Source organism: Bos grunniens, chromosome 22, assembly GCF_055505025.1.
Source record: "Bos grunniens cultivar Pamir isolate PY7600 chromosome 22, Bosgru_T2T1.0, whole genome shotgun sequence".
Classification (NCBI taxonomy): domain Eukaryota; kingdom Metazoa; phylum Chordata; class Mammalia; order Artiodactyla; family Bovidae; genus Bos; species Bos grunniens.
This window is the reverse complement of record NC_141186.1, coordinates 28044287-28069899: the sequence shown is the minus strand read 5'-3', so window position 1 is coordinate 28069899 and position 25613 is coordinate 28044287. Positions and strand designations below refer to the sequence as shown.

The 25613-nt window shown below is 40.3% G+C and overlaps 1 long non-coding RNA gene across 3 annotated transcripts in view; it reads right to left on the bottom strand.

The window, feature by feature from the left end:
* The window catches only part of LOC147348230 (uncharacterized), a 317007-nt gene that overhangs the window by 42979 nt on the left and 248415 nt on the right, over positions 1-25613 (bottom strand). For all 3 annotated transcript variants that reach the window (XR_015151241.1, XR_015151240.1, XR_015151242.1), the window contains exon 7: positions 22149-22603. This is a non-coding gene — a long non-coding RNA (uncharacterized LOC147348230). The remainder of the gene's footprint in view (positions 1-22148; positions 22604-25613) is intronic.

Below are 25613 nucleotides of genomic sequence, written 5' to 3'. Positions count from 1 at the left end.
CCCTTGGGTAAAACCACCCAAGTCTTCTGTGGCACACACAGTGATGACCATCAAATACCCCAGGTGCTTCTCTAGATTTTGGAGATCCCCTGCCATTAGGCAGAGTCTGGTAACTAGATCAGGCAAGGTAATACGATGAGAAGTGACAGGTGTCCCTCTCTGGCGGAAACAGTGACAATCTCACATGAATGTCTGCAGTATCTCTTTCCCCTGCCTTGGTGGCTAAGGATGACTGGTGCCCTAAGTGGTGTAGCTACTAGATGGCAGAGCCTCCATTGCCTGGGTCCCTGAACTACTGTGTGGAGAAGAGCCCCCTGCTTACCCCAGGGGGTCCCATGCATGGTGTCCCATCTCCGCCTCACTTCTCTAGCCACACTGACCTTGTCGTTGGTCCTGGAGGATGCCACACCCTTTCTAGACCTGAAGTCTTCCTGCATGTTCAGCTCTGGGAATCCAAGTTTCCTCTGCCTCAACTGCCATTCTACTCTCTCTGGACTTAGTTCAACTATTTTTCCTTCAGATCCTAACTGAAATACCACTTTCTGAGGGAAATTTCTCGACTCATTCATATTGTCTTAGAACTCCTATTACTATATGCTTTCATGACATCCTGTATCTCTCCTTCAAAGTGCTTTGCAACACTGCAGTTATAAAATATGCAACATTTTAATTTCACTCTATTTTCCTTGCTAGAATATACATTCATCAAAGTAGGGGCTTTGTTGAATTCACAACTGTAATACCAACACCTTGTGTAAAGCTGGTGCACAACCCTCAAATTACTGATAACTACTGGATACTCCCATGAAGTTGGAAAAAAGACAAACCCAACAGATTTTACACTTGTCCTTGAATTCCTCTAGTCGGGTTATCTGATTTCTTTTGATCTCTAAAGGCCAAGGCACTTAATATTATGCTTGAAATAGAATTACCTTCTCCTTTAAATTTAGCTTATCAGCGCTCCACATGATGTGTCGAAAAGAGACAGAAAATGGGTGAAAAGGACAAAGATGATGAAATTTGGTGCCCAGCTGTGTAACACAGTCACGAGAAGAGTGGAAACTGGAGTAGCAGACACGCTACAGGGTTTATGGATACGGGGGATGAGTGGTTCTGTGAGACCCGGGGATCTGAGAGGAAGGGTGATATTTAAAGGCAGGTACAGGTGCCAAGAACAGTTCCTGCCTTTCCTGGGGCCCAGGCACAAACTACAGATTAACCTTTTATCTGCAGCCATGAGTAGACCACCATCCCAGTTCAACTGTATCACCTACAAAAACCAGTAAGTGGCTGCTCCTACAGTGCCTAGGTTGGTGTGGGGAGCAAACTTGTAACAAATTACAGCTGAATCATCGATTCGGCACTTTAGAGTTAATGAACCACTTTATTAAGTCATTTTATACAGTTATTTCCAAAATTTGGAATCTCTTAGTCAAACCTAATATAAGCATCTCCAGGGCAGAAAAGTTTCAAGGCTAATAGTGGCTTTTGAGTATGATGGTAAACTCAGCTGGTATCTGAAGATGTGTGTCTGTCTCTGGCGGGAACGGGGATATATGCGTGTGTTTCCAGTGCCACATACTGAAAGACTCGTGACAGTGGACTTAAAACACTTTTACATATATTCTCAGTTTCTGGGTACATGTATGTATGTACATATGTGTGTACATGCATTGGAGAAGGAAATGGCAACCCACTCCAGTGTTCTCGCCTGGAGAATCCCAGGGACGGGGGAGCCTGGTGGGCTGCCGTCTATGGGGTCGCACAGAGTCAGACACGACTGAAATGACTTAGCATGCATATGTATGTATGTATTTATGTATGTATCTGTGTGTGTGTGTGTGTGTGTATGGATTCCAAGGTGGTGCTAGTGGTAAAGAAGCAGTCTGCCAATGCAGGAGATGTAAGAGATGTGGGTTCCATCCCTGGGTCGGGAAGATCCCCTGGAGGAGGGCATGGCAGCCCACTCCAGTATTCTTGCCTGGAGAATCCCATGGACAGAGAAGCCTGGCGGGTTACAGTCCATGGGGTCGCACAGAGTCACACATGACTGAAGCACATTTAGTCCCAGAAAATATCTTAAGAACTAACTTTCAAAATAAAAAACAAAAACTACTTTGCATCTATGAGTGAGTGATAGTCGCTCAGTCGTGTCCAACTCTTTGTGACCCTATGGACTGTAGCCCACCAGGCTCCTCTGTCCATGGGATTCTCCAGGCAAGAATACTAGAGTGTTGCCATTTTATTCTCCAATTTGCATCTATATTGTACTATAAATGGAATGTTCTGCAATAAAATCTATCAGTTGTGGCTCTTCTTTCTCAATCTGAATGCACACGTTCTAGTCTTGACCATTAATGTTTCAAGACTGGATACATGATAGCAGTTGACAACTGACAGGACAAAACCAGAAGACAATGGGGATCAGGTGACCCTATCTTTTCTCCAACCACAGGCCCTTCATCTAAAGGAATTGGGAGCCAGAGCTTCTGTTGTTATTCATGTCACTTATGTATTCCTCAGCATTTCTCAATTAACTCTTACAGACATAACACTTTTAAAATGATAAAAAATACCTGCTATGACCCTCATCACTCTATAATTTCCCCCATTAAGTGTGGTGGACTGGTGACTGTGATCGTCTCTCATGCCCAGAAACCAGATCCTCCTCAACTGGAATGAACTTTGAAGCAGGTTCTTTCCTAGAGTTTACAGATAAGAGCATAATGCAGTCAGTACCTTGACTGCCTAAGTAACAATCCCAGTCTCGTTCCACTGGTTTTCTGTCCTATGGAAATGTAAGATCATAAATGAGAATTATTTTAAGCTGCTACACTGTGGTCATTTGTTATATAGCAATAAAACACTAATACAGAATACATTAAAATTAGAAACTTGATCTATATTTCAGAAGCTTACTCTCCAATTTGGAAAATAGGTTTTTTATTCTCTACATGTTGGACTACCCAAGAGATACCAGTGGTAAAGAACCTGCATGCCCATGCAGGAAACATTAGGAGATGTGGGTTCGATCCCTGGGTGGGGAAGATCCCCTGGAGAAGGGCATGGAAACCCACTCCAGTATTCTTTCCTGGAGAATCCTATGGACAAATGAGCCTGTAGGGTTATGATCCATGGAGTGACAAAGAGTCAGACTTGACTGAGCAACTAACACTTCCTTTGAGTTAAGTTGAGTTCAGTTCAGTCACTCAATCATGTCTGACTCTTTGTGATCCCATGGGCTGCAGCACTCCAGGCCTCCCTATCACCAACTTCCAGAGTTTACTCAGGCTTATGTCCATTGAGTTGGTGATGCCATCCAACCATCTCATCTTCTGTCATCCCCTTCTCCTCCCACCTTCAATCTTTCCCAGCGTCAGGGTCTTTTACCACAAGTCAGTTTTTTGTATCCGGTGGCCAAAGTATTGGAGTTTCAGCTTCAGCATCAGTCCTTCCAATGAATATTCAGGACTGATTTCCTTTAGGATGGACTGGTTGGATCTCTTTGCTGGCCAAGGAACTCTCAGAAGTCTTCTCCAACACCACAGTTCAAAGCATCAATTCTTTGGTGCTCAGCATTTTTTATAGTCCAACTCTCACATCCATACATGACTACTGGAAAAACCATAGCTTTGACTAAATGGACCCTTGTTGGCAAAGCAATGTCTCTGCTTTTTAATATGCTGTCTAGGTTGGTCATAGCTTTTCTTCCAAGGAGCAAGCATCTTTTAATTTCAAGGCTGCAGTCACCATCTGCAGTGATTTTGGATCCCTCCAAAATAAAGTCTGTCACTGTTTCCATTGTTTCCCCATCTATTTGCCATGAAGTGATGGGACCAGATACCATGATCTTAGTTTTCTGAATGTTGAGTTTTAAGCCAACTTTTTCACTCTCCTCTTTCACTTTCCTCGTGAGGCTTCCTTGAGAGGCTTTCCTCAAGTTCTTCGCTTCCTGCCATAAGTGTGACGTCATCTGCATATCCGATACTATTGACATTTCTCCCTGCAATCTTGATTCCAGCTTGTGCTTCATCCCTACATGCTCACTTTTACCCAATCCCCCCCAAAGCAAAGTACTTTATCATATTTTGAAGTGTCAAGTCAGTGTCAACCTTCCATCCACTCTACTAAAGCTTTATAAACTCCTACCGTGTACCATGCTGTTCAAGTGCTGCATTCAGTATCCCAGCAAATTTTGGAAACTTAGCAGTGGCCACAGGACTGGAAAAGGCCAGTTTTTATTCCAATCCCAAAGAAAGGCAATGCAAAGAATCTTCAAAATACCGCACAATTACACTCATTTCACATGCTAGCAAAGTAATGCTCAAAATTCTCCAAGCTAGACTTCAACAGTATGTGAACTGAGATCTCCCAGATGTTCAATCAGGATTTAGAAAAGGCATAGGAATCAGAGATCAAATTGCCAACATCCGTTGGATCATAGAAAAGCAAGAGAATTCCAGAAAAACCTCTACTTCTGCTTTATCGACTAAGCAAAAGCCTTTGACTGTGTGGATCAAAGCAAACTGTGGAAAATTCTTGAAGAGATGGGAAGACCAGAGTCATCTTACCTGTCTCCTGCAAAACTTGTATGCAAGTCAAGAAGCAACAGTTAGAACCAGAGATGGAACAATGCACTGCTTACAAATTGGGAAAGCAGTACGTCAAGGCTGTGTATTGTCACCCTGCTTATTTAACCTATATGCAGAATGCATCACGTGAAATGTGAGATGGAAACAATTGAAACAGTGACAGACTTTATTTTCTTGGGCTCCAAAATCACTGCAGATGGTGACCATAGCCATGAAATTAAAAGACACTTGCTCTTTAGAAGAAAAGCTATGGCAACCCTAAACAGTATATTAAAAAGCAGAGATATTACTTTGCAGACAAAGGTCTGTATAGTAAAAGCTACAGGTTCTCCAGCAGTCATTTAGGGATGTTAGAGTTGGACCATAAAGAAGGTTGAATGCTGAAGAATTGATGCTTTTGAACTGTGGTGTTGAAGAAGACTCTTGAGAATTCCTTGGACTGCAAGGAGATCAAACCAGTCAATCCAAAAAGAAATCAACCCTGAATATTCATTGGAAGGACTGATGCTGAAGCTGAAGCTCTAATACTTTGGCCACCTAACGCTAAGAACTGGCTCATTAGAAAAGACCCTTATGCTGGGAAAGATTGAAGGCAGGGGAAGGGGACAACAGAGGACGAGATGGTTGGATGGCATCACTGACTCAATGGACTTGAGTTTGAGCAAACTCTGGGAGATGATGTAAGACAGGGAAACCTGGTGTGCTGCAGTCCATGGGGTCACAAACAGACACAATTGTGTGACTGAACCACAACATTAACCATGCAACCGTGTACCATATACTGTGGTGGGCCCTGGGATCCAGAAATAGTGTCTGTTCTGAGGAGGATCCTGATTGGAAGTATGAAAGCAACTACATGGCAGATGTATAGCTTTCTGCTGTGAAAAACCACAGGGAACACTGTGTTATGGATGATTCATTTTTCTCTGGGCAAGAAAGGCTTCTTAAAAGAAATGACAACAAAAATTAATACTGAATTTCAACAGGCTCAAACGTGTCTTCCAATATTAGGTTCAAACAGGTCTCATAATATTTCCAGACAATTTCACCCTGTGATTGTGCTTTAAATTTTTTATTGTTCAGTGGACACAGTGGTGCATTTAATTGCTTTCTTGGAAATTGTGGGGCCATTTATGCAAAATAAGAGTCTATATTGTCTCTGCTAGGTAAAACCTATCATTGCACCCAAAGTCATTTAACTTGATTCCTCAGAAAGTAAATTCTCAAGAGTTGAGGAAATTGACAAGTAGCTGCTGTTGATGAAAATTAAAATGCCTTTCCCTACTTTCCTCTTAAATACATTTGCCTGGATTTGAGAAAATAGACTTTTGAAGAGAGAGGAACTGATTACATTTCCACAACTGTAACTGTATAGAGGGAGGATAATGAGGATCACAGAGGAACTCAGCATCATAACTCTTCACAATAATTTTTAAGAGGGTCAAGAGAACCAGTCGAGTATCTGTGTATGTAAAGAGGTATGACTCAGGTTCTCGTTTGAAACTTCTGTCCTCTAAAAGAAAATGAAACAAGTACATTTGCTCTGCAATTTTCTCTCTTTTAAATTCAATTCCATATTTCTCCTCGTGAATTGCAAATTGCCCTTCAATTTTATGATCTTTTAGAATAATACAGCAAGGTCAAGAATATTAAAGGATATTATCATACAAAGATCATTTCTATGCAAAATATATATGCAAATATACACATGCACATACATGTCTTCTCATTTATACTGGCTGACTTATTTAGAACTGAACAAAATGGAATCTTGAAAGATGATGTCTTCCCAGGTTTCTTATGTCTAAGACCCAAGAATAATGACTATTGATTCTTGGTCCACCTTATAAAAAGAAATGCACTTTATCCATTGGTTCACCATTAATGGCTCTCACATAACAATAGGCAGTAAAATTCAAAGTGCAAATTGATATTAAAAGGGCATGAATAAGAGACCATTAAATGCAATTACAATAGAAATGAAAGAAAGCACACCTGCTGAGAGAGAGAGAGAGAAAGAAGGGAGAAGGTGAGTGCCTGTTAGGGGTGTGGCTTTATGATAAACGCAGCAAGAAAAGCTTTACTGAAAACCTGGGAGAGTTTAGAAGAGCTAGGAAGGAAGGAGGAAATTCAAAGGGTCAAGCTACTTTACATTACTGAGGTACTCTTCATAAGCCAGTTCAGCTCACTGGGGACCACAGACTGATAGCAGTCAAATGACCCCACACAAACACACACAGATACGCTACCCTTATCTGAGTCCCTATTTGAAATTCTCACTACTAGCATTACTCTTCAGGTAACCTTCTTGATGTCAATTGCTGTCAAACCTGGTTAAGGATTAAGGTATTTCTTGAGCACACAATTCAACTAGGTAATAAATTAACAAAGGTATATTTGTTTAATTCACTTTAGCACTTTCAAGCATCTAGCAGACAACACAGCTCCAAGGAAATGAGACATGAAATAGGTTAGTTTTGCTGGGAGTTAAAAGATGCAATGGGCTTACACTACTTGTCTGATATTCAGTGACAGTAGATGGAGGAATCTGAAGCTGCTGAGATGCTGAGAGCAGACTGGGGGACAGGGATGAGGCAGGAGCAAGAGTACCATGTGCCACTTTACATCTATCAGTTCATTTAGTCTCAAACAAACCTATACAAGTAGAACACTCATCTCCATTTTAACTACCGAGACACCAAATGTCACCTGAAAGAAGTGGCACCATGGGTGCCAGACAGTGTCAACAGAGTGTCTCCAATGCCACGGGGACCAATCCCAAGAGTCCGGATCCTACTTCTTGCCCATGGAATCTCTGGGAGGAGGTCGTGTAGGCAGCGACTGAGAAGACCTAGATGATCTTGGGTTCAACCCAAGGTGTGCTGCTAACTATATGGCTTTGATCACTTACGGACCCTTTTCAACCTCAACTTTCTTATCAATAATTTGGGAACAACAAGAGTGCCTGTTACATGTAAGGTGCTATCTGGCATGAGGACCTCTACCCAGTACGCTCAGGAAACCCCTAGTAATATCAACAATATGAAGCACAAAGAGGTTGTGTATCAGTTCAGTTCAGTCACTCAGTCGTGTCTGACTCTTTGCAACCCCATGAACCACAGCAAGTCAGGCCTCCCTGTTCATCACCAACTCCCGGAGTCCACCCAAACCCATGTTCATTGTGTCGGTGATGCCATCCAACCATCTCATTGTCTGTCATCCCCTTCTCCTCCTGACCTCAATCTTTCCCAGCGTCAGAGTCTTTTCAAATGAATCAGCTCTCCTCATCAAGTGACCAAAGGATTGGAGTTTCAGCTTCAACATCACTCCTTCCAAAGAATACCCAAGACTGATCTTCCTTAGGATGGACTGGTTGGATCTCCTCGCAGTCCAAGGGACTCTCAAGAGTCTTCTCCAACACCACAGTTCAAAAACCTCAATTCTTCTGTGCTCAGCTTTCTTTGTAGTCCAACTCTCACATCCATACATAATTACTGGTTTGATCAAAGAACTGTGGCTTCTGTGAATGCTGTAGAACAAGGGATTTGTTATGAAGCTAGTCCTTGCATGATTGTACAAGCTGATGGGGATGCTTAGGCAGGCTGTGGTCTCTGCATCTAGTGTTGAGCTCAGCATCACCAGAGGTGAAGCAGACTGGCAGTAAGGAAGGAAGGCCAGATATGGATGAGCAAAATGATGACATGAAACCCACGTGGACAAGCAGAACCTGTGCTATCCCATTTTGCTCTCCCATGTGGATACATGTCTCCCACCTTGATTTGGTGTTGAGATGCATAAGAAGCTGGCTCACTCTATACTTGGACCAGAGTGAGAGAATCTGGTGGACTACCTGTGGTCTAGCCAATAGCATGCACTGGCAATAATGTATTCAAGCTTCATGCACCCAAGCTAACCTTCAGAGTATAAAGGTACGGTTGCTGCATTGCACCTGTCTTGCAAATAACATACATAATTTCTCTTGTGGCTAACACTAAGTTTCAGGACACAGGGAAGGAAATTCTGGGAAAAGCAGGTCCAGTTTAGCCAAATTGACAAAGTACATTCAGGAAAACACATGTTACAGTCTCAATACAGGCCAGTTCCTTTATATTTTAAAATATAAATAGAGATATTCTCTTGAAACAATAGCCTGACTCTCCCTGGAAACCACCTTCTGATGGGCAACAATAAATGTCGGTCTAAACCTGTCCTCATCTGGACTTCAAGGAATCGAAGACTTTGCTTCTCACCAGCTTTGGAGCAGTAACTGCTGCCCAGGCACCACCGTATTTTCAGTGCCAGAAACATTATACTTCTCACATACCAGGTTTATTGAACACTTCTTTATTTAAAAAGCTCTGTGGACTCCTACTACAAGATGATTGAAAGCAAACTCCTTAAGTTGTCCTTCCTATCTGGTCTCAAACAGCTTTTTATTTTACTAGCTTTGTACCCCTACCCCATCCTGATCTACTTTTAAGATAGCCCCTCCAAATCATATTGTAGTAGGAAGTAGGTACGTCACCCACTAGATAATAAGCTACTCATGAATAGGGGCTGACTCAGTACATGGTTGAATGTATGGACGTATCAAAGAACAAACATTGTCTAAGTCTATTTTTCATTCACGTTCATTCAATTATTTGACAAGTTTATATGGATAGGCTTCTATAAGCCAGGTACTCTATTCAGCATACATAAAAGGGATGAAAACACCATGATCCTAGTCCTTGTGGTGTGAACATTCTACTCAGGAGTCAGATATTAAATAAAAGGTCTTGGGAAATCAATGTACAATCAGTCATTGTGATAAGGGCTGAGAGTGAAAATAAAATGATTGCTATTTTTATTAAATAAATTCATTTAAAAATGACTGAGTCAAGAAATGTGATTTGTGGATATCAGAGAGCAACAGGAATTAGCCCAATGAAGAATGGACAAGCAAATAAATTTGTCTTAGTGCAAGGCTCCAATTAATTGAAGGAGCCCATTCAATTCATCGTTTATTAGCTGCAAAGCATTCTACTAGGCAAGAAGTGAGTGGGACCTCAAAAACTGCCCAAAGAACTTTGAGAAAACATCTAACCACAGGCTCAGAATGGTTGTATAATATGACTAAATTAAGTTTCTCTTAGAGAATAATCTTTGCAGACAAATTCAGCTCTCAGGGATCAAGGTCATAAGATTTTGGATACTCCTGACCAAAGACTCTCAATAAATACATGAGGTATCAAACTCCTCAGACAACAATTTGGTAAAACAACCATTGAACTTAGGGCGTTGCATTTTAATAATGGAATGTTAATCATTTATTTTGTATCCAGCACATAAAATTCCCAGATGCCTACTACAGTGCCAAAAACGAACATGTGGAGAACAGCAGGTCTGAAATGATAAATCTTGTGATTCATACACCTTGCCTGCTGAAGGTCTCTAATGATTCATTTCATCACCATAGAGCAATTTCTTCTAACAAAATATGTCCTCATCCCTGAATCCAAACTCCTCATTTTCTATTCACTTTGTTTGTCTTTCAGTTTGGTCTTTGTCAAAACACTTCCCTCTTAAGAATCTCCTCCTTATAAAACTGTGCCTTTGATCATCTCCAAAACCTGTGAAAGATTATGAGAGGTAAGAACAAAGAGAAGCTATTTAAAATCTTGCCAACCATCTGATCTCTTTGTTGATTACATCTGTTTGTGAATTTTTTTTTCATGTCATATTTTTGTTTCAGCTTGTCATGGGTGAGATGAGAGATTAAAAATGCACGTGAACATTCACTAAACAGAAGTTTTGATACATCATGCGATGTTTAGAAACATAAACAGGTTTCAATTAGTGGAAAATACACTTTGAATTCAAAGGAGTCTTTATTTATCTGTTCTTTCATCCAATCATCCATATATTTATTCAATAAACATATATCCAACATATTTTAAGGAGCCAGATATTAGTGATCTCGTGGTAAGCAAGATAGGCATGGCATCTGCTTTTGGAGTGATAAGGTTAGAAAGAAATTAACACAATTTAATACACTACATTATATGCCTCTGTGTATGTCTGTGAGTACCTTAATACAATACACTCTATATACCTGTGTGTGTACATGCATGTGTGTACTGAGGGTAAAATAACATCACAATACTTGTTTAATGTCCTGCCTATGAGAGTATAAAATGACATTAGAACTAAAATTTAGTGAAGAGAAGAAGCCAGCCTGCAAAAATTTGGGAGAAAGGCTGTTTCAGTTTGGAGAAGGAACAAGTTAAGAGGCTATGTCATGAGTTTGGCATGCTTGAGGAATCAAAAGAAATCCAAAGTGAATAAAGTAGAGAGAGGGTTGCAAAATGTGGTATAAGATGAAAGTAGAAACATAAGCAGAGGTTAGATTATTGTGCGTTTATTTCTATTAGGAGCTCTTCATTTCTGGTATTACAGATCTAAGGATTCCAAAGATTCACAAAACTCTTAATTTTTAGCATACATTTGGTTTTTGTTATGCATCTGTGCATTTTTACAGTAGTCTTGACTCAAGGCAGTCTAAGAATTAAGACATGATCTGTTAATTTTATAGTTTTAATCCAGCATTGGCCTAATGTGCTTTTAATTAAAATATTGGGTAGACACATCATAAATTGAGGATTAGCTTCCTTCAAAGTCTCATGACCCCTTCCATTAGTGACTGTAATATTTTGGTACTTACACATTCTAATCCTAAATGGTTCAACTAGCTGTTATTTGAGGTTTTGTTTTTTTCGTGCAGGAAAAAGGAAGTATTTCATTAAATCATGCCAAGGGTCATAGTGTTAAACCTGCTTGAGAAGAAGGAAAAATTGGATTAGGAGTTGTTTTATTCTTCTTGAAATGTGCATTACACCAACATATTCTGAAATTGGTACAATAGGCAATTTTTAGCCCTTGATAATAACTAAAAATGTAAACTTCTTACATTCTCATTTTTCACAAGTGTTTGGCAAGTATTGTATGAGAACAATGGAAGCAGATATATGATTCTATATTCAATATCCCAAAGAGATGATGAATGATAACACTTACAGTTTAAAAGAAAAATGGCCCTATTTCAAGTGTCCTTTCTGGAAGTTCTATGGCTGTTTTGGGAAAACTTCCTAAAAACACTAAGGCAGTAGAGACAAGAATGAAAAGAGTGAAATATAGTCTCCATTCTTTTTTTATGTTCCTAAGGATACTGTTTAACATACATCATTTTGACAAAGCCCACTTATTTATTAGACAAAACTTATGATCATTAAATAGCTTTCCAGATGCTATGTCCGTGAACAGTGGATTCTGAGAAGGTTCATTATATGAGTCAAAACATTGAAATATACCACTTTTAATGTGATAAATGTCTTTGTCTGCTTTACCCCATAACTTCAACTGAAACGATCTGACACATAAATAAATATTTATATCAGCTTTTACACTAAAAATGAAAAGGCTGCTTGGAAATCCTATGTTGCAAACACTCATGGGTATTTGACTGATGATGATCTGTTTGTCTCTAATACAGGGTATGTTCTAAAATCAGCAGAATCTGGCAGAGAACCATCAAAGAATATGTTGACACCTTATTCAATTCACAGCACAGCTCTGAATCTTTGGTTGGGTTTTCCCACCGAAGTGACTAGTTTTAGTTTTGTAAAAACACCGATCATTGTGGTTATGGGATTACAGTAAAAGATATCTTTCTCTATGTGGTATGCTGGAAAGTTATTCTAAATCTTTAGTTTGTAGATTCAGGGACAAGCCTGGAATATTGATGGAAATGGAGGAGGACCACCTAGAAAGAAGACAGTAAAGTAGTAGTGATAAGGTCAGGACATATCATAAAAGACTAAATATCAGAGGATGGAGTTAGAACTTTATCTGTGTGCATTGACGAGCCTCTGAAAATTTTTAATCAGAGGAGTAACAGTGACATCGACTTCTCAAAATGATTTATTTGAGCAGAAGCTGCATGAAAGACCTGTATAAGGAAGAGCGTTTCCCTTTACAGTGCAAATATGACATCCAGCAATTCCTTCCAGCAAGAGGTGGACTCTGTTTCCTCTCCCCTTGACTCTGCATTGGCCGTGACTTGCTTTGGTCAAAAGGTCAGTGCAGAAGTGCTGCTATGTGAGAAGCCTAGAAGCTTCCTCTTCTGCTGCTTTGGAGCCCAGCTGCCATGCTGTAAGGTAATAAATGTACTCCATGAGCATATGGAGAGGCTCTGGAGAAAGAGGTGCCAGTGGAGATGGAATCTAAGTAATAGACTGAGGAATACAGTAGAGCAGAGGTGCCCCAGGTAACAAGCAACCCTAGGGCTTAAAACACGTGAGATAAGTTTTCTTGGGCCCCCAGTCCAGCCCTCTTGCCAGCTAAATGCAACTGATCAAGAAGACGAGCAGATGGATCATTCAGTCTATGACAGAATCTTGAGAAGTAGCAAATCACTGCTGTTTTAAGCCATTCAGCTGGGGGGCAGTGATAATTGCCCAGCAATAGAAAACCAAAATAGCATCTCACAGAGCGTTTTTCTCATAATCAAATTCAAGAAAGATTAATTGAGTTAGTAGCATGGAAACTGGTTTAGAGTTTAGTAAGTTTAGCCGGGGCTAATGAGAACATGGTCTGGGCTTCATTATGCTTATATTTCCTCCTCTCACCTGGAAAGAAGTTGTATAGCAGGTAAAAATGCTGACACTAGCCTAGTGTCAGCACTTAAACACTTCTTTCCCTAAGACTAGGTCACCTAAAACACAGAGCTAATGTTAGCCTCCACATAAGGAACTCAGTATAAAGATTAACTGGGGGAATATGTGAAATTACTTAGCACAGACATTTGCATATATTACGTCCACCATGAGATAACTCTGGTATTTGGAAATATTGCCCTGTTTCCAAAGTTTCCTCTTGACCTCCCCAAGTGTCTTAAGTATTTTCAAAAGGGAGTTAAAGAAGAAATGCATAGAGAAATAGAAAACAACTATTCTTTGTAAGTATATTTAATTTGCAATATTATATTAGTTTCAATATATAGTGTTTCAATATTTTTATAGCTCATACTCCATTTAAAGTTATTATAAAATATTGCCTATATTCCCTTTGCTGTACATTATGTGCTTGTATCTTACTTATTTTACATGTAATAAAATAAGTTCATAGCTCTTATTCCCTACCCTTCTCTTGTCCCTAACGTCATCCATGTCCCCACTGGTCACCATTAGTTTGTTTTTATATCTGTGAGACTGTTTCACCCCTGTGGTTTAGTTTTTAGAGTCCATCTATAACTGAGAACACATAGCAGAGTAAACAACAATTCTTGGTGGTTGAGTTTCAGAGGCTTAGAGAGTTTGTGTTTCAAATGGCTCTGGCCTGAGGCCAGTCTCTGGATGATAAGAGAGTGTCTACAACCTTCCCCTTGCTTCCTCCACCCCATCAGCCAAACTGGAGAGAAGGAAGAACACTCAAACTTTAGGTTCTGGGATATAGCCTCTAAGAAGGGTCTGTTCTCTAGCACATTCTTCCCCAGCCAGGCACCTAATCCAAGTCCCAAGAGAGGAAGGACTATTGTAAATTCTGGATGAATCCAAGATAATCTCAGAGACTTGTGTCCCATTTATATTTTAAGGGAAAATAAACTAAGACCATGGCACCTGGTCCCATCACTTCATGAGAAATAGATGGGGAAACAGTGGAAACAGTGTCAGACTTTATTTTTGGGGGCTTCAAAATCACTGCAGATGGTGATTGCAGCCATGAAATTAAAGGACGCTTACTCCTTGGAAGGGAAGTTATGATCAACCTAGGTAGCATATTGAAAAGCAGAGGCATTACTTTGCCAACAAAGGTCTGCCTAGTCAAGGCTATGGTTTTTCCAGTGGTCATGTATGGATGTGAAAGTTGGACTGTGAAGAAAGCTGAGCACCGAACAATTGATGTTTTTGAACTGTGGTGTTGGAGAAGACTCTTGAGAGTCCCTTGGACTGCAAGGAGATCTAACCAGTCCATTCTGAAGGAGATCAGTCCTGGGTGTTCTTTGGAAGGACTGATGCTGAAGCTGAAACTCCAGTACTTTGGCCACCTCATGTGAAGAGTTGACTCATTGGAAAAGATTCTGATGCTGGGAGGGATTGGGGGCAGGAGGAGAAGGGGACGACAGAGGATGAGATGGCTGGATGGCATCACCAACTCGATGGAAGTGAGTTTGAGTAAACTCTGGGTGTTGGGTGATGGACAAGGAGGCCTGGTGTGCTGCAATTCATGGGGTCACAAAGAGTTGGACACGACTGAGCAACTGAAATGATCTGAACTGAGAACTTAAGTTTCCTCTGTGCCCAGAAGCCCTCTGGGAGATAATAGTGGGTTAAACAAACAAACAAAACATTTCTAGATATCTTGTCCTTCCTTCTGGATTATCTCTACCTTGAGCTATTTTACAGGTCTACAAGTCATAGAATACTGACAATAACACAAATACTCCTTATCCACAGAAATGCAAGTGCTATCCAGTTAAATGAGATGATGGTTACTGCCCAGTGTATACTGCCCAGTTTGGAACACATTTGAAAAATCATTTTGCCAATCCTGATGTCCTAAGTGTTTCTCTTCTTTTGGATTTTCACTGGAAGCATCTATGGCTTTTGTTCACTTTAAATTTCACCAAGAGTCATGATTATACCTCTGTACTAGTTTGCCAGGGCTGCCATAATGAAGTAGACAGATGGGGTGACTTAAACAACAGAAATGTATTTTTCTCATGATCTGGAAACTGGAAATCATAGATCAAGGTGTTTATGGGATTGGTTTCTTTTAAGACCTCTCTCTTTGGCTTGCAAATGGCCATATTTTTCTATCTGTCAGCACACTGCCTTCCGCTTCTGTCTGTGCCCTAATTTCTTCTTATAAAGACACCACTTAAATTGGATTAGTGTCCACTCATATAACCTCATTTTACCTTAATTCTTTCTTTTAAAGTTACATTCTGAGGTACTGAGGTTTAGGACTTGAACCTATGTATTTGGGAGGGATATAGTTCAGCTCATAACAGTATCTTTAAAACAGTATATTAAAAATAGTTTCTTTAATACTTCTCAAGTGATGATTTCAGCCAAATAGACTTATAAAAGAATATTTAAAATGTCCTAAGTGAGCTGACATTATGGCTAGGGATTATGGGCTCCCTTTTTACCCACATGCACCAGTACATATACTTCCTATTATTCTTGGGTACTTTAGTGTGAAAGTCTTTCTTTTTATTGTTAGCATACTTTCATAGCTCTATTTTCAAATTCAATCAAATTGCTAACATCCTACCAAGTGTGGGGTATGACTCTCTTCACTGCCCCTCATCCCTGACCTATTATAAAATACATATTTTCAAGGGTGTGCAGAGTTAAGAAAATTGTGCTGAATAAAATTTGACATAAGGTGAACTGAGGATTTCAAAGACTAGTAATGACAGTAACAAAAGGTTAAACTTCCATAACCTCAATACCTAACTTTATCTAGAGGAAGTCACACATTGACTTCCACTCTCTAGTTTATCCATCATTGGGCTTGGATAACATGAAGTTGAAAATAACATCAAAGGCAATGTCAAAGGATGTGAAATGGGAAGATTCAAGACATGAACAAATTCTTCTAAATTCTCTTGGTAAATTCTCCTGGCATACTGGAAGGAGTCTGGCTTTGGAGTCTAAGAAATTTCCAGCAGTATGACAAACAGATATGAGAAATCAGATGAAATTATAGTTTTTGTTTACATGATTTTGTGAACACAAACAACTCCCATTCATTGACTTGGAAAAAAAACAACAAAACATATGACTGCCTGATGTCCCAAGTGATCTAAGAATTTGAGCTCTTAGGAGACAGAGGTCTGGTCCCTCTTACTCATGGCTATATCCCTCAGCCAAAGAAAAAGGCTTCAACCTAGTAGGTGTTCAGTACATATTACTGAATGGAATGAGTGAAAATCATCAAAGCTCTTTGGATTTCAATTATTTGTAACTAAAACAAGCAGGTAGGTGATAGTATTCACTGAATAGTGTTAGTGTAAGCAATAGATGTCAGAGTATGCATGGAGTTCCTAGGTATAGCAGGAACTTAGCAGGAGTTTCAGCCAGAATATTCCCCAGTTCCTCTGCAAACTGACTTCAGACTGGCCACCAGTCTGTGAAACACACTCCTGTGTTTGGTTCCCAGTTTAGGGTCTAGATCAGACACCAGCACAGCCGCTTGTACATTTATTAACATTCCCATCCCAAGGAAGAGTCAGACAAAATGACCTCAAAGTGTCCCTTATCCAAAGACACCTTTTCTGGTGCTTCTCATGGTATTTACCTTTAATTTCTACTTAACAAATATTTACTGAATGAACCAATGGCTTTCAGTCACAAAGCCTTTACCTTCTTCTTCCCTCCCCCACATTTCAGAAATTTCCCTTTCATAGATTCTGGGATGATCATAGGTATTAATTCCATTTTGAACCTGGCTGAGTTCTGACTCTAGGTTTTGAAAAAAGACTTAGTGCTCAAATAGGACTTTTAGACATGTGACAATTTACCAAAAGTGTAAGAGCTCCAGGAAAATTCTCTTAAGTCAGACTTTGGAGTGACCTCTAGAAAGTGATGGCATTAGCTCTGAGAGCAGCTGGCAGGTTCACTTTGGTGTCAGTATCTAGAGGGAGAGGTGAAGACCTCCTTCTCGCCCACCTCAAGTGTTCGACAGGCTTTCACCTGACAGTTTTAGCTGCAGAAGAATTCTGCAGACGGGCACAACAAAGAACAGAAAATGGAATATCATGTAAAACAATAAATAACCCTTTGAGGGGGATAAACCTCTCTCTCCCTTTTTTAAGTGCCCTGGTGGTGGAAGGACTCAGAGTCCAGAGGCGTGGATGCTGAGTATCCACAGTGCTTTTTTATTTAGATCATTTTTGTAGCATTTACCCCTGGTTCTTTGTCTCCTTTTATCACATTCACACAAAATAAGGAGTCGGGGTCTAGACCGGATAGCACACAAACTGGAACCTGTGAGAGAGAGGAAGAGACTGAGAGAGCATTTGAAAACGTCCACCTAACCCCCATTTGATTTGGTTTTAATTAACTATTTCTTCTGCTTCAGAATTGCCCTCAGGAGGAACTTAAAAAACCTCAGACTTCAGGATGTGCAGATTCCCCTCAAGCCCCTTCTGCCATTCTTCATGTGGCACCAAACACGATCACAGTCTAAAATGTTTAGCAGGAATATTTTAAAGAAAAAGCATCTCTAAAAGGTCGCCACAGAACACACATATGCAGCTTCTGTCTCTTTAAAAAGGATTAGAAATTGCACCACATGGCAAAAGGCACTACTGGTGCCTTCACCACTCCCTGGGAACAAGCAGAGAATCTTTGGAAATTGCATTAACTCTTTCAGGTAAGGCTGGGGCATGGACCCCTACACTGCCGTGTTAGCTTCATCAGATGTCGGTTTTTGTAGGTAGCACTGAGATTTCAAAAGCTCACCAGGCCATTTCAAGTTTCTATTTGTGTTACTCTCAGTGGCAATTGAGATGGAGCTCATTAATTTTCTTCTAAAATTACTTGTTTACTTTGTAAGAAAGTAAATATTTTCCTCAGAATGCTGAAAGGAAAAGCTATTGCTTTTGGATTGGAGGTCAGTTCCAGGCAATGAAGTGAAAAAGGAAGAAGCATACCTTGAAATCATGTGAGGTATGTAACCAGGTCCTATCTTACACCAGGGTCAAGTCATCAAGGCAGCAGGTGAATCCCAGATAAGGTCCAGTCGAAATTACACTTGAAGAATCCTTAGAAAGATGCCATACTGGAGATCCACCTACCATCTCTCAAACAGTTCAGGTGAGCTTTTGAGCACACATGTACATTTTTAAGGGTACTCTGGAGTTCTTTCAATCAGGTATAGTAAGACATGCATATAGTAAGATGCTTGCTCCTTGGAAGAAAAGCTATGGCAAACCTAGACAGTATATTAAAAAGCAGAGACGTTACTTTTCCAACAAAGGTCTGTGTTGTCAAAGCTATGATTTTTCTAGTAGTCATGTATGGATGTGAGAATTGGACCATAAAAAGGCTGAGTGCTGAAGAATTGATGCTTTTGAACTGTGGTGTTGGAGAAGAGTCTTAAGAGTCCCTTGGACTGCAAGGATATTAAACCAGTCAACCCTAAAGGAAATCAACCCTGAATATTCATTGGAGGGACTGATGCTGAAGCTGAAGCTCCAATACTTTGGCCACCTGATGTGAAGTGCTGACTCATTAGAAAAGACCCTTATGCTGGGAAAGATTGAAGGCAGGAGGAGAGGGGGATGACAGAGGGTGAGATGATTGGATGGCATCACCATTTCAATGCACGTGAGTTTGAGCAAGCTCTGGTAGATGGTGAAGGACAGGGAAGCCGGGCATGCTGCCGTCCATTGGGTCACAAAGAGTCAGAAATGACTGTGCGACTGAACAACAACAAAAAGACATGCAGACACAGAAATGACTGTTATGAAGGAAGAGGCTTGCCCACAGTTACCTAGACACAGAAGGCAAGGCCCACCACACAGGGTCACAATGGGAAGCACCAGCGTCAGAGAGGAAACAGAGACACTGAGGAGCAAACGTGGGCAAGTCCTTATTGTGGCTTCTGTGGCAAAGGGGGGATGAGACAGGGTAAGCAGGCTTAGGATTGTTATACTTTGAATAATTTCAGGGGTCTGTGGGGCAGAGGAACCTTTCTTTGTTGCCTGGTATCTGGTCCTAGGATGCTTAGTGTAGTTGACAATGACCCAGAATAAGTGCCCAGTTAAGGAAGTGGCTGGATGTATGGGCTCTGAATTGCTTTGCTTGCAAAGACACATCTCAAGCAAGTTCTGCAGCATCTCTAGGAATTAGCTAACTTTGGGAGGGCCAGTGCCTCCAGGATTAGAAAGGCCCTAAGATGTCAAAGCATCTAAACCATAAAGTAAAAAGTCAAAGATACAAAATAAAAGGACATAAGATATTTATTTACCTACCTACCTACCTATCTGTCTTGGGATACAGCATCTACCTATGTATCCTTTTATTTTGATTCCCTGCCCATCAGGCAACTTTGGAATTTTCCTCTCAGGGCATTTGCTTTTCGGTCTACTCAGTCCAATCACCACCCGTAATTCAGGTTGTTTGCTGGGGACTGGAGGAGGCATGGTGGGAGGGTGGGAATCAAGGTTCTTCTCCCTGACCAAGGGTTGGTTTTTGACACAAGCAATGGTAAAATTTCTCTGTCAGGGTTGAATCTTGCATAGAGCTTGCCCATATGATTTCAGTTCAGTTCAGTTCGGTCGCTCAGTCATGTCCGACTCTTTGTGATCCCATGAACTACAGCACACCAGGCCTCTCTGTCCATCACCAACTCCCAGAGTCCACCCAAACCCATGTCCATCAAGTCAATGATTTACCTTAAATTAAATTTTAATATAAGCTAGTCCATGTTAATTTCTGTTGTGAATAGCCGAAGAAACTACTGCAATGAAGTCTGTAAATATAGAAACTTATGGACTTAGACTGTTTAATATTGCTTATCTCTTTACAGTGATTTGCCTAGGTTTCCTTCTGATTGTGATCTTTGCTGCCTATATCCTAGACAAAGAGTATCCTAGACTTAGTCGCTTAGTTATCTCTGACTCTGCAACCATGTGGACTGCAGCCCACTAGGCTCTTCTGTCCATGGGATTCTCCAGGCAAGACTACTGGAGTGGGTTGCCATTTCCTTTCGAGGGGATCTTCCCACACCAAGGACTGAACCCCGGTCTTCTGCATTGCAGGCAAATTCTTTACTGTCTATGTCACCAGAGAAATCTCATATATCTATATATCCTATATTTTGCTCCCTATATCTTAGACAAAGAAGGAAAGAATCATGTAAATTCAGGGGCTTCAGTTTCATGGGGCATTATCCTTTCCATTGTATGCTAATAAATCAGCACCCCGTTTGCCACCTCAGTCTTCTGTATTATGGTTAGTGTGATGGCTCAGGGGCACTGACAAGAGCTAAATTCTGGAACCTCCAAGTGGAGGGCAGGGCCAGTCACCTTCTTTGAGACCCCATCAATCACTGAGGACCGATAACAGATAGAAGCTCTTATAATCCTCTGCTGATTTTCAAAGGTCTCAGTGACACTTTAGGGACTGAGGTGGAAAGGTTAATACAAAATCACTTTCTGGGACTTGTGGTCATAGCAACTAGAAGAAAAAAAAAAAATGGCATCAGTGCTCTGACAGTTGCCAGGACAATCTGCTTACTTTTTCTTGAAACTAGAGCAGTTCAGGCCTTCCTAACTAGCCCCATCTTGCCTGCTAGCCCTTGTGGATTTCTGCCCATTAATCTGTGACTAGGCGTGCTCACCCTACACATTCACAGAAGGGCCACGCCACTGGGTCAGACAATGGCTGAGTTGGGTCTAAAGGAGGAAGGGTTTTGACAGTTTCAACATCTCCCCAAAGAACGTCCATGTGACTAAGGGGCATTGGAAGATACATGCAATTGTGCTGTCCTCTGCCCTTTTATTACTTCTTGGAAAATTGAGGATTTTCTCACACAGAAGGTCATTCAAGAAGTGGTTGGAATCATGCCTCTTGAAGAAATAATGGTGACTGTCAACTCAAGCTTAGAGATGGTCTGTTTCAAAACACACTATTGTTGAAAGATAAAAGCCAATGTATTGGAAACAGATACTGTCAGAGGCCTCTGGTCTCAGAGAGAAGGATTTGATATAAATTCTCCTTACTCTCAAAGGTAGCACGCACCGTCTCCAAAGAAAATGTCAAAAATGTCTATCAAAGGACAGCATGGAAACAAGAACATGAAACTTGATATTCTATGTTTCAGGAAAGGTAAGCAAGGAATCTCACATCATGGAAACACACCAGTAGCATTAGCTGGTGCTGATGGTGTGCGCCATTGGCTGGTTGCCTGGAAGGCAGACTCCAGGGTATTTTTTACAGCAATCAACAAGTTTCAATGATGGATAATTAGTATCAGACAACGCTGGGAAAGCCTTTCATCTGATTCATCAAGCTCATAAACAAGACAGTCCCAGCATGCCACGATTCTATGAAATGAAAAGACATTTGTTATCCTGAATTACATTCAACAGCTATCCAGCTTAAGCCTCTGTGCACTGAAGGGTCCAGAATGCTTGGTTGTTCTGTGCCAAGGTCCATTTGGTTTAATCTTTTGTTCTCTTTTCCTTCACATAGACGATAAAAGGATGCCTCCTGGCTAAACAATAGAGGCCGAACCTTTTTAATCTACTAGCTATTGACTAGCTTTTAATATACTAGCTAACATATTCCACAGACCGCTGAACACTTTATATGCACTATTTCTTTTAACATTCCACCACCACCAATCCTATCATATTTGTAGGTAGGGACACTGAAATCATGTGATCTCTCTCCTGAAAACAGCAATAGGCTCCAAGATGAATTGCGAGACTGGGATTGACATATATACTTGACATATATACACTATTATGTGTAAAATAGATAACTAATGAGCACTTACTGTATACAGCACAGGGAACTCTCCTCAGTGTTCTCAGTTCGGTTGCTCAGTTGTGTCTAACTCTTTGGACCCCATGAACCGCAGCACGCCAGGCCTCTCTGTCCATCAACAACTCTCAGAGTTTACTCAAACTCACGTCCATTGAGTCTGTGATGCCATCCAACCATCTCATCCTCTGTCATCCCCTTCTCCTCCTGCTTTCAATCTTTCCCAGCATCAGGGTCTTTTCAAATGAGTCAGTTCTTCACATCAGGTGGCCAAAGTATTGGAGTTTCAGCTTCAACATCCGTCCTTCCAATGAACACTCAGGACTGATCTCCTTTAGGACGGACTGGGGTTGGATCTCCTTGGAGTCCAAGGGACTCTCAAGAGTTTTCTCCAACAACACGGTTCAAAAGCATCAATTCTTCAGCACTCAGCTTTTTTTATAGTCCAACTCAGAGCTCTGTGGTTATCTAAATGGGAAAGAAATCAAAAAAAGAGAGGACATATGTACACATATAGCTGATTCACTTTGCTATACAGCAGAAACTAACAGAACATTTTAAAGTAACTGTGTGTGTGTGTGTATGTGTGTGTGTTAGTCTCAGTCGTGTCGCACTCTTTGAGACCCCATGGACTGTAGCTCGACAGGCTCCTTTGTCTATGGGATTCTCCAGGCAAGAATGCTGGAGTGGGTTGCATTTCCTTCTCCATAAACCAATTATACTCTGACACAAATTAATGAATTAAATAAAATTAAAAACCTCAACTTCTCTCTGTGGTTGGTAATGTCCTGAGGGATCTAGCCTCTGCCTACTCTTCTGATAGTGAAGGATGGGGAAGCCTGGCATGCTGTAGTACATGCAGTCGCAAAGAGTTGGATACGACTGGGCAACTGAACAACAACGCTTCTGACATTATCTCATGATCTCTCTTCCAAACAGACTTCCCTTACTCAATTCTTTGAACTCACTGAGTATATCCTTGCTTCACAGTTTTTTCTCTGGCTGTTCACTTTTACATGCAATGCTCTTTGACTGACTGTTCATATTTGGCTTTTTATTATTTAGGTCTCAGCTGTAATGTCACCCACATGGAGAGATATTTCTTGATCACCTTTCAAAAAGATTTCTCCCTATTTCTTTCTTTCTTTTACCTTTTGCTTAATAGCACCTATTACCATGGGAAACTATCTTATGAAGTCATTTATTTTTATATCATACCTCTCTGATTAGAATATAATCTTCATGTCAGATGTATCATATCAGTCTTGTTCATCACTCTCTACTGACTCACTGGGACATTTAGTTTAGGTACATAACACATTGATTAAAGGCATGTGTGAATGAATAAACGAGTTTTGGGAAATATAGGTGATTCATATATTCAAATATAAGTGATTCATATATAAAGGTCATATAGCTATTGAGTAACAGAGGTGGAACTCAAATCCAGGTCACACTAATTTCAGAACTCAAATTCTTAATGACTGTCCTATATTGTTTTACTCTGGACAGAGTATACCAACTTTCATCATTTGAAACTGTGCTGAGATAAATGTGATTCCAATGAATTGGGGGAACTGAGACCATAATCAACCATGTGAAAAAACATGTAGAGCTGACATTCAACTGATACATCATAGCATGGCTAAATTGGTGTGAAAGAATTAAAATGCTTCAGTAGTGATTCCTGTGTAACCACTGCTACAAATTCTCGAAGTGAGAAGAGTCTCACCAGTGCCCTCCCATGAGACCTCTGTGAGACTTGGAAACTTCTCCAGAATCTCGACTTGATCCATCAACTAAAATATTTACACCTGGCAAAACCTAGGTTTCCATGACCATTTTAATTTGTTCTGATTGGTCAAACCCACTGATCATCACATCCATCACTTCTGGAAAGACACAAAAGACAGTCACTACAAAAGCCCAATTCTAAACTTGGTCTATCTTTTCTCAAGAAATAAAACCTGAGATATATCAGCTTAGCCATAGCATGATAAGAGATAAAGTAATTTTCCATTTTATCTCATCAAATGCTTGTTATAAATTTCAACTTAATAAAAAAAAGAAAAGGACAGGCGATAGTGGAGGGTAATTGTGAACTATTAATTGAACTGGCAAACCTAAAGTGTCCTGAAAAGGATTTAGGATTCTATAAGGGACCATAATAATCATTTTCCCTTCAACTTTAGCTTTTAATTATCTTTTTGTCCCAGGCCTCCCATTTGTATTGAGTGCTTAAGGGTAATCTGATGAATAAGAAACAGGGTAAGAACTATCTTCTGGTAACAGAAATGGCCAACATTTATTGGATATTTACCCCATGTTGGGAATTATGCTCAATATATTATATATGCATCATGCATTTATTCAAATGTCAACCTATCAGACATCAGCCTCATAACACAATTTTGTAAGGTAGACAGTATCATACTTCTTTTACAGAGGAGAGAGCTGAGCATTACAGACATTTGTGACTTGCCCTGGGTTTTTTAACCACTAAGGATTGGCATCCAAATGTGAACCATGGTCTCCCTGATGCAGAGTAAGATCTCTAAACCACTTTGCAGAACTGTCTCCAAAGCAAAAGTCAAGCTTGACTGGTTCTCCAAGTTTCTAGTCAACAGCTCAGCCAAGAGAACCAAAAGAAAATATTCAGTTTGTCTGGAAGTTCCTGTTAAAATGAAATGATTAACTCCTTTGAATTTAAGCAAGCAGTGCAGCGATGATTATCTGTTTTTGCTTTAAAATTTTTCCATATGTTTCTTTTCCATTGGCATATGGTAACACTGAATTTGAGTATCCCCTCCAATTTGCAGTGAAAAGAAATTAAGCTTCTGGATGAATCTAAACCCTAACACATGCCTGCAGGTCCATTTCACTAGGATGCTGTTTCTGGTGTATTTGTCAGTCTAACAGCTACACGGCTATATTAATTGTATCGGAGATTGTGAGTTAATCCCTTTGCTTTTTCTGACTTGCAACTGCCATTAACAATAGTGGTATAGGTGAAAGAAATCCTACCAAACCCAAAAAACATGAAATGAAGTCATGGGCAGGGCTGTCATGGGAAAAGCAAGCCCCTGAGGTATTATTGATTAACTAATTAGTCAAGGTTTATAAACAGTCTCAATAATTAGTCTTAATATGTACATTTTAAGGATCGTTTTATTGATAGCTCGGAAGTATGGCATGTACTGCTTCTCTTTACCACAGCAGAGGGGAGAATGTGTGGAATGGAAATAGGCATTAAATGGCAAAAGCCTGGTGATAAAAGTACACTATGACCTGGTTATTCGTCCATCTTACTATGTTTAAAACACTTAAGAAAACAATCAGACTACATCTAGTTTCAATTATTTGGAGACTAATCACTGGGGCTGAGGACGAGCCAGCTCTTCAGTCATTTTTCACAGATTTCATTGGCTTTTAGTTTTTTTACCATTCGTTGGCAATTTATGTGAATGTAGCTAGGATA